Genomic DNA, 7,635 nt, shown 5'->3' on the forward strand with positions numbered 1-7,635 from the left:
ACAGGCAGAGGGAGAAGCAGGCTCCATGCAGGGAGCCCAATGTGGGACTCGATCTCGGGTCTCCAGGATCCCACCCCGGGGTTAAGGTGGCGCTAAACCGTTGAGCCATCCAAGGATCCCCTGACTTCACTTTCTAAGATAAAATGTAATCTTCCAATTATCTGTTCTTAAACTCAGTGTTTTATAACTAAAAAGTCAATAAAAATATGACTGATGCTTTAGTAACTATTTTTTTCTTGTGTGTCAGTACTTTTAATGTTGTGTACATCAAATTATAGTAAAAAGATGACTATAAACAACACGCACAAGAGTACAGTAAACCGAGTTTATATTTCACCATCAAGTGTGGTTCTCCCATTAGTTCACTTTGTGACAGGCCATTAAGATATCTTCAAATCCAATAGTCTCATCATTACCCCTCAAAACGTCCAGTGACAGGTTTGACCTTGGAAGAAATGTAGGACGCTGAATCTGCTGCATTGCCTTGAATTCCATTTGTAATTTCAGTGGAGCAAACAGACCTTGGATGTTTCTTAGTGTAGAAAATTTCATTGTATCTTGGTTGAGCTGGAAATTTTTTTCTGATAATTCAAGAGGATGATTGGGCAAAAGTTCATTTTTCACACAAGGAAGACCTTTTCAAAGAAGATCATGCTATTCAAAAGGTCCATTGCTGAAAGTTCAGTAACTGGAATACTGACTTCGGCTGAGATCTAAGTCCTCTGGCATTCATCTTCACTTGCTCTGTGAACAGCCTCTCTTTAGTAACAGTTATTTATTCATTCAATAAATCTTACGCTCAGAGCTGAAAAGGATTTGATGATTAGTTAAAACACAAGCCCTATCTCTGAAAGCTCACCTCCGTTTTAAAGCTGAGCATCTATCCTTGTATAGCTTAATAATTATAATAATACTTAACATTAATGAATATTTACCTTGCTCCAGGCACAAGTGTTAACTCATGGAACTGTCCTAACAGCTCTGAGGGTAGGGACAGCTATTGTCCTCAAGCTAATTCACTTGTTTAAGGCCACATAGCTACTGAGCCACAGAACTGAGACACAGACTCAGGTGGTCTGGGCCCAGACTGCACATTCTTTTTTTCTTTTTTTTTTTTTTAAGATTTATTTGAGAGAGAGAGAGCGAGCATGAGAGGAGGGGCAGAGGGAGAAGGAGTGAGAGAACCTCCAGGCTCCCATGACCTTGAGATCATGAATGGAGCCGAAACCCAGAGTCAGATGCTTACCAACTGAGCCACCCAGGCCCCTCCCAGGCTACACATCCTTAACACCACTCTATGGAGGTACATTCATGCCATATGAGAGTTTTGAGTTAGATGACACCATTTATATCCTTCATGTTTGAAACTGTTTCTCTTTCATTATAAAATTAAGAATCAATAGTCATCACTGAACCAGGAAAGAGTAGATTTCTCCTTTTTTTTTAAGAGATAAAACTGAGGGCACCTGGGTAGCTCAGTTGGTTAAGCACCTGCCTTCAGCTCAGGTCATGATCTCTGGGTCCTGGGATGAAGCCCCATGTCGAGCCCCACGCTCAACGAGGTATCTGCTTGTTCTTCTTCCCCTGCCCCTTCCCCTGCTCATGCTCTCTCTCTTTTTCAAATAAATGAATAAAATGTTTAAAAATAAAAAGATAAAACTGAGCCCCCAAAAGGAGCAAAATCTTTCTGTCAGTTTCCTTGGGCACAGCTAAGAGAGATAGAACTTTCAAAAAGACAATTTAAGGGACTCCTGGCTGGCTCAGTCAGAAGGGCCAACTGTTCATCTCCGGGTTGTAACTTCTCGCCCCACATTGGGTGTAGAGATTACTAAAAATAATAATAATAAAAAGGCCATTTAGATGCTATCTCTCCCTGTCCTGTTATTTCCTCTTTGTGGCTTATTAATACAGTAGCCAAAATGATCCTGTCCTTTCCTGGATCAAAAAACCCTCCTGCGCCCTCTCCTATCACTCTGGGAAAGCAGAAATTCTTGCTAGGACTGACATGTCCTCACATAATCCGAGTCTCCTTGTTTCTCAGATCTCATCTCCTGTGACTGTCCTCTCACTGTGTCCTCAGCAAGCTTGGCTTCTTGGCTGCTCCAAGTGCACATGGGGTCAGCTAGCTGCCTCCGGCTTTGACCTTTCTGAACTGCTCTTCTCAAAAAAATCTATTGTGGTGATTGTCGTTATCTACTCCAGGGCTTTTCCTGAAAATAACCTCTTTTAGCAAGGGCTTCCTAGGGCCCTCTCTATTTAAATCTCAACTCTGTAGGCTCTGGAATGACTAACATTGGCCCAGGAGAGAGGGCTTTCCCAGCACACAGGACTTGCAGTGCTAAAACTGGATTTGTCTTGGGCAAACCAGGCTAGTTAGTCACCCTGTATAGTCCCAGCCCCTAGAACAGTGCCTGGTTTGGGACACCTGGGTGGCTCAGCAGTTTGGCACATGCCTGCGGCCCAGGTGTGATCCTGGGGTCCCGAGATCAAGTCCCACATCAGGCTCCCTGCATGGGGCCTGCTTCTCCCTCCACCTATGTCTCTGCCTCTCTATCTCTCTCTCTGTCTCTCATGAATAAAAATAAATAAAATCTTTAAAAAAACAAAAAGCAAAAACAAAAACAGTACCTGGCTCATAAGAGTCTTAATAAATATTTGTTGAATATAAGGAATGAATGAATAAATAAATGAGCAAGTAGGTAAAAGAGAGAAATATTTTTCGTGAGACTGAAGGGAAGGTATGTATTGCACCTAAAATCAGAATATATAGACATATGTTCATTATAGCAACTTGTAAGGCTTCTTCAGCATGGAAAGAAGCCCAACTTTCATGAACCAGGTACCAGTATTTTTAATTTCGTTTTTTTTCTTTTAAATATTGTATTTATTTATTCATGAGAAACACAGAGAGAGAGAGAGAGAGAGAGAGAGAGAGAGAGAGGCAGAGACACAGGCAGAGGGAGAAGCAGGCTCCTTGCAGGGAGTCTGACATGGGACTCGATCCCGGGTCTCCAGGATCACTCCCTGGGCTGAAGGCAGGTGCTATACCGCTGAGCCACCTGGGCTGCCCTATTTTTAATTTCCTAATTAGAAAAGTATACTTTATCAATTTTGCTGCTACAGAAAATGGTTTGGAATAGAGTGTCCCAAATTCATTTTTTAGAGAAAATGAACATGGTTGGATTGGCTTTACTGTTTTTAGATTTCAAAACGGTTCCATATTTTAAATGGCAATGGTGCATTTTTAAATGTTTTTTTTTTTTTTTTCCATTGCTAATGATCCTGAGTCCCAACTCCCTCCTTTGTCCTAATGCTCCCTTCAGCTGTTGCAGCCTGGACCTTCCAGGGGCTGCTCCCTTAGTCATTCTGCTCACACAGAGCCTGCCATTCTAGTTACCGATGCCCCCTATTTCCTCCCACCAGTCTCCCCAACTTCAACTCCTTTGAATCAGCACAATCTCATGCTGGTCTGTCATACATCATGTACTCATTCTACAAAATATTTTTGGCAAGAGAACTCAGCAAGGCCGCATAAGACGGTGTGTCTTTGTATCCCTTGACCCTATCATGCTTTGTCCATTTGTTCATTCATTCAACATCTTTTTTGAGTCCTACAGTGTGCCAGGCACTGAGAATACAGCAATTAATAAGATATTGCCTCTGGCCTCTCAAGTAGGGACAGGCAAATAACTAGGAACAGTCCAGGGAGTATTGATACCTTATTGTACTTATTTATGAGAAATATTGAATACTGGCAAGCTTATAGGGAGAGGGCGGGGACTCTCAGAGGTCAAGCACTAAGTAAACATTATTTGAGTAATGAATGGTTGAGCAAGTGACTGAGAGTGGGTGTAATTGTTATGAGAGCACAGAACCCCCAGGGTAGGTAATCACCATCCACTGGAAGGATGCTTCTTCCATTTTCCTGTTTTGAAGAGGACAGCTCATCTGGATCTATATCCTGAAGAGCCCAACTTTTCTTTCCCCTTCTCTCCTCTTCTCTCCTTTCTGCTCTGACTCAAATGAAATGAGAGGTGGCTGCAGAGTGCCAGCGATGCCAGTCAGCACGGCCCCTCTACTTTGCTTGGGACTGTTTAATAAAACAACCTCGATGTTGGGTGAAATTGTAGCCTTCTGAAATTCTTTTCAGCATTTTCATTACTCATTAAACAAAGTATGTGCTGGTCTTCAAGGCAGCTGACTGTACAGCCAAAATGAGTTGCTTAACTTTGCTTACGGTTTTGCGGGAGGGAATCCAATCACATCTGTGCTCACTGGGAAGGGAACTGCTTTCCCAGCTGAACTTTGGCCCCTAGGTTCCTCACATCTCTCATCCCTTACAGCTGTTCGCTGGTGTGCACTGTTGATTCTACATGCAGCCCGGTAGGGTTTATCAGAGGGCCATCTCCCCTTCTGGGTAACTCCCTAGTACAGTAAACATCTGCTATGGAACTGGAAAGAGCTGGTTCAAGCCAGTTTTTTCTCAGTTTCACTGAGCATTCCTAACTTTTGACGATTACCTTGTTCTTCATTTCCTCCCTACCAGATCAGAACCTGTAGAAATTCTGCTCTTCAAGAAAACCCTCACTTTTATCTGCTAAAACATTTAAAGTAAATTTTAAACAGTAATTTAACATTTTAGTGCACATCAAAAAATTCATACACATCTTTATTTTATTTTTTAATTTTTAAAATATTTTATTTATTTATGAGAAACATACAGAGAGACAGGCAGAGACACAGGCAGAGGGAGAAGCAGGCTCCCCATGGAGAGCCTGATGTGGGACTCGATCCCAGGACCCCGGGATCACGCCCTGAGCCGAAGGTGGACTCTCAACCACTGAGCCACCCAGGTGCCCCTCATGTGCATCTTTAAAAAGTGAGGACATTTTTCTACACAGTCAAAATGAATTCCAATTCCTAAACACTCAGTCTGTATCCAAATGTTCCCAGTTTGTACCTAAAAAGTCTTTTATGTCAGGTTTGTTGAAACTAGGATCCAATCCAAGACTGTATTGCATTGGTTTCTTTCTTTCTTTTTTTAAGATTTTATTTATTTATTTGAGAGAGAGAGAGAGAAAGAGAGAGCAAGTAGGGGGAGAGAAATGGAGAAGCAGACTCTCCACTGAGTGCTGGAGGCAGAGCTCCATCTCATAACCTGAGATCACAACATGGACCAAAACCCAGAGTCAGAGTGAGCCGCCCGTGCACCCCACATCGGTTTCTTACATATAGATGAGCAGTCCCAAGGTACTGACCTATGGAATAGACCCGACCAGCTCTTCTACAGAATATATGATTCTCTTGATTGCTTCCTTGTGGTGGTGTTTATTCCAATATCACTTGTATTTCCTCAAAATTGGATTAGAGTTCACTCAGGTACTTTTGCCTGGTGTATATCATTGATGATACAGAATTTCTAATTCTGTGTCACAACAGGGAGCTCCTGATCTGATGATTTCTCCTCTTGAAATTAGAAATCTTGGTATAAATTTTAAATCTAATTTTTTTTTTGTTGAATAACTACCCATATTAAGAAACCAAAAAAGGTATCAGAGAAAAGGAAGTTTTCCTACTGTACCATAGTTGGGTTTTTTTTTAAGCTTTTATTAATTTGGCAGAAAGAGAGAGAGAGAGAATGAGAGAGAGCACGAGAGCATAAGCAGGGGGAGTGGCAGGCAGAGGCAGAGGGAGAGAGCCCAACATGGGGTTTGATGTGGGCGCTGGATGTGGGGCTTGATCCCTGGGACATGGGGGCTGGATGTGGGGCTTGATCCCTGGGACATGGGGGCTGGATGTGGGGCTTGATCCCTGGGACGTGGGGCCTGAATGTGGGGCTTTATCCCAGGACCCTGTGATCATGACCCAGACAGAAGGCAGATGCTTAACCAACTGAGCCACCCAGGCGCCCCCTCTACTGTACCATAGTTTTGTTAAAGCAGGCAGTTAGTTAGGTTCTAACAGGACACTGGGAGGCCAGCACAAAGGAAGTCATGGGCAGCTTTTGGAAAGTCAGAGGCCTGTCACGGCAGCACTCCACGAAAAGCCAGATCAAACCAGACAGGCCCAAGATGATGGGTGCCATGACAGGAAATCTCTGACGTAAGGAAGAAAAGGCATGAAACCCTCCTAGGAAATCCCTGACCCAAATAATGAATGTTCCACCCCCTAGTTGAAGACTGTCAGTAAAAGATGGAAACCTGAACCCCAGGTCAGCATCTCTCTCTCTCTCTCTCTCTCTCTCTCTCTCTCTCGTTCACCAGCTCTCATATTTTCAGAGTGTACTTTTGTTTTCATAAATGTTCCCACTTGTGAATTCAGATGTCCTTGAATTCTTTCTCGTGATGAGACCAAGAAACTTTGGTAAATTCTTTGGGATGGGTTGAGTCAAGGCCTCAGAGCCTGGGATCTCTCAGTTCACCTGGCAACAGTTTCAGTTGCCAGTCTCCTCTTAGGAGGGAAGCATTCCTCCTAGAAATATTCTACCCAGACACAATGGGACCACACTCTCATTCAACAACATATCTAGGAGCTCCTTCCGTTCCAGTACCTGTTGACCTCAGGTATTCTTTTTAATGGCTCCATGGTTTATCATCCTGTTGATGTTCCTTAATTCATTTAACTAATGTTTCATTATGGATATTTTGGTAATTTCCAGATACGGAAATAGTGTGGAATAGTGATTGTTGAGCAATGGTGACACTTTTGCTGATTCCAAGGGTTTGCTTGGTCCCCAGTTGCATACATTTCCCTCTCATAACACTTTTGAGCCCAAGAAGATTCAGTGGAATGGAGTTCTGAATGCTAATCTTATAGGCGAGCACTTCCCCCCTTCCCATATCTGCACAGAAAGAAAGTTGAGCTAAGACAGCTCAAGACTTGCTCTTGGAATAGCAGTTACTAAGCCTATTACACATTATTCCCATTTGACTTCATCTTTCTTTAGAGTATTTTGAGTTTTGTGCATACATTTAAATGTTTTGTATGATAAATTTTATGTTTTTTCTTTTATGGCTTTTTTCTTCTGGATTTATGTTTAAAACTTTGATCAATCTTGAACTTGAAAAAAAAATCTTGAACTTGTCCTAAGAGATCTAACATTTTCTTTCCATATAATTGACCAAATGTCCATCATTATTAAACAATCCAGCTCTTCTTCACTGACCTGAAATGCCCCCTTTATCATACATTAACTTCATTGATCTTTCTTTTTTTTAAATGCACATATCTAGTGGCTTTATTCACTCCAGCTATGTTACATATGGTGATTATTTGGCAAGGCTATACCTTCCTGACTACCTCTCTTTTTCCCATCACCCTTCTGGTTTTTCTCCTGGTATGAACCCAAGAGTTTGCCTGTCTATTTCCCCTCAATCCTGATGATAATTTCACTGTATATACGTTTATTAATAAATTTAGAATAACTTTACACCTTAAAAAATTGTGTCTTTCTCTTTATAAGCATGTGTAGATTAAGTCATCTTATTCTGTATCCTACAGTAGCATCCTCAAATTTCCTTCAACAGCTCTTGTATATTTCTTTTTATTTTTTCAAAGATTCCATCCATTTATTCATGAGAGACAGAGAGACAGAAACACAGGCACAGGGAGAAGCAAGCTCCATGCAGGGAGCCC

At 42.0% G+C, this 7,635-nt stretch overlaps 1 pseudogene; it reads right to left on the minus strand.

Annotated features, from left to right (window-relative positions):
- Positions 1 to 289: 289 nt before the first annotated feature.
- On the minus strand, positions 290 to 733 carry LOC112653998 (proteasome maturation protein-like; annotated as a pseudogene).
- Positions 734 to 7,635: the final 6,902 nt, after the last annotated feature.

Source organism: Canis lupus, chromosome 3, assembly GCF_003254725.2.
Source record: "Canis lupus dingo isolate Sandy chromosome 3, ASM325472v2, whole genome shotgun sequence".
NCBI classification, from domain to species: Eukaryota; Metazoa; Chordata; class Mammalia; order Carnivora; family Canidae; genus Canis; species Canis lupus.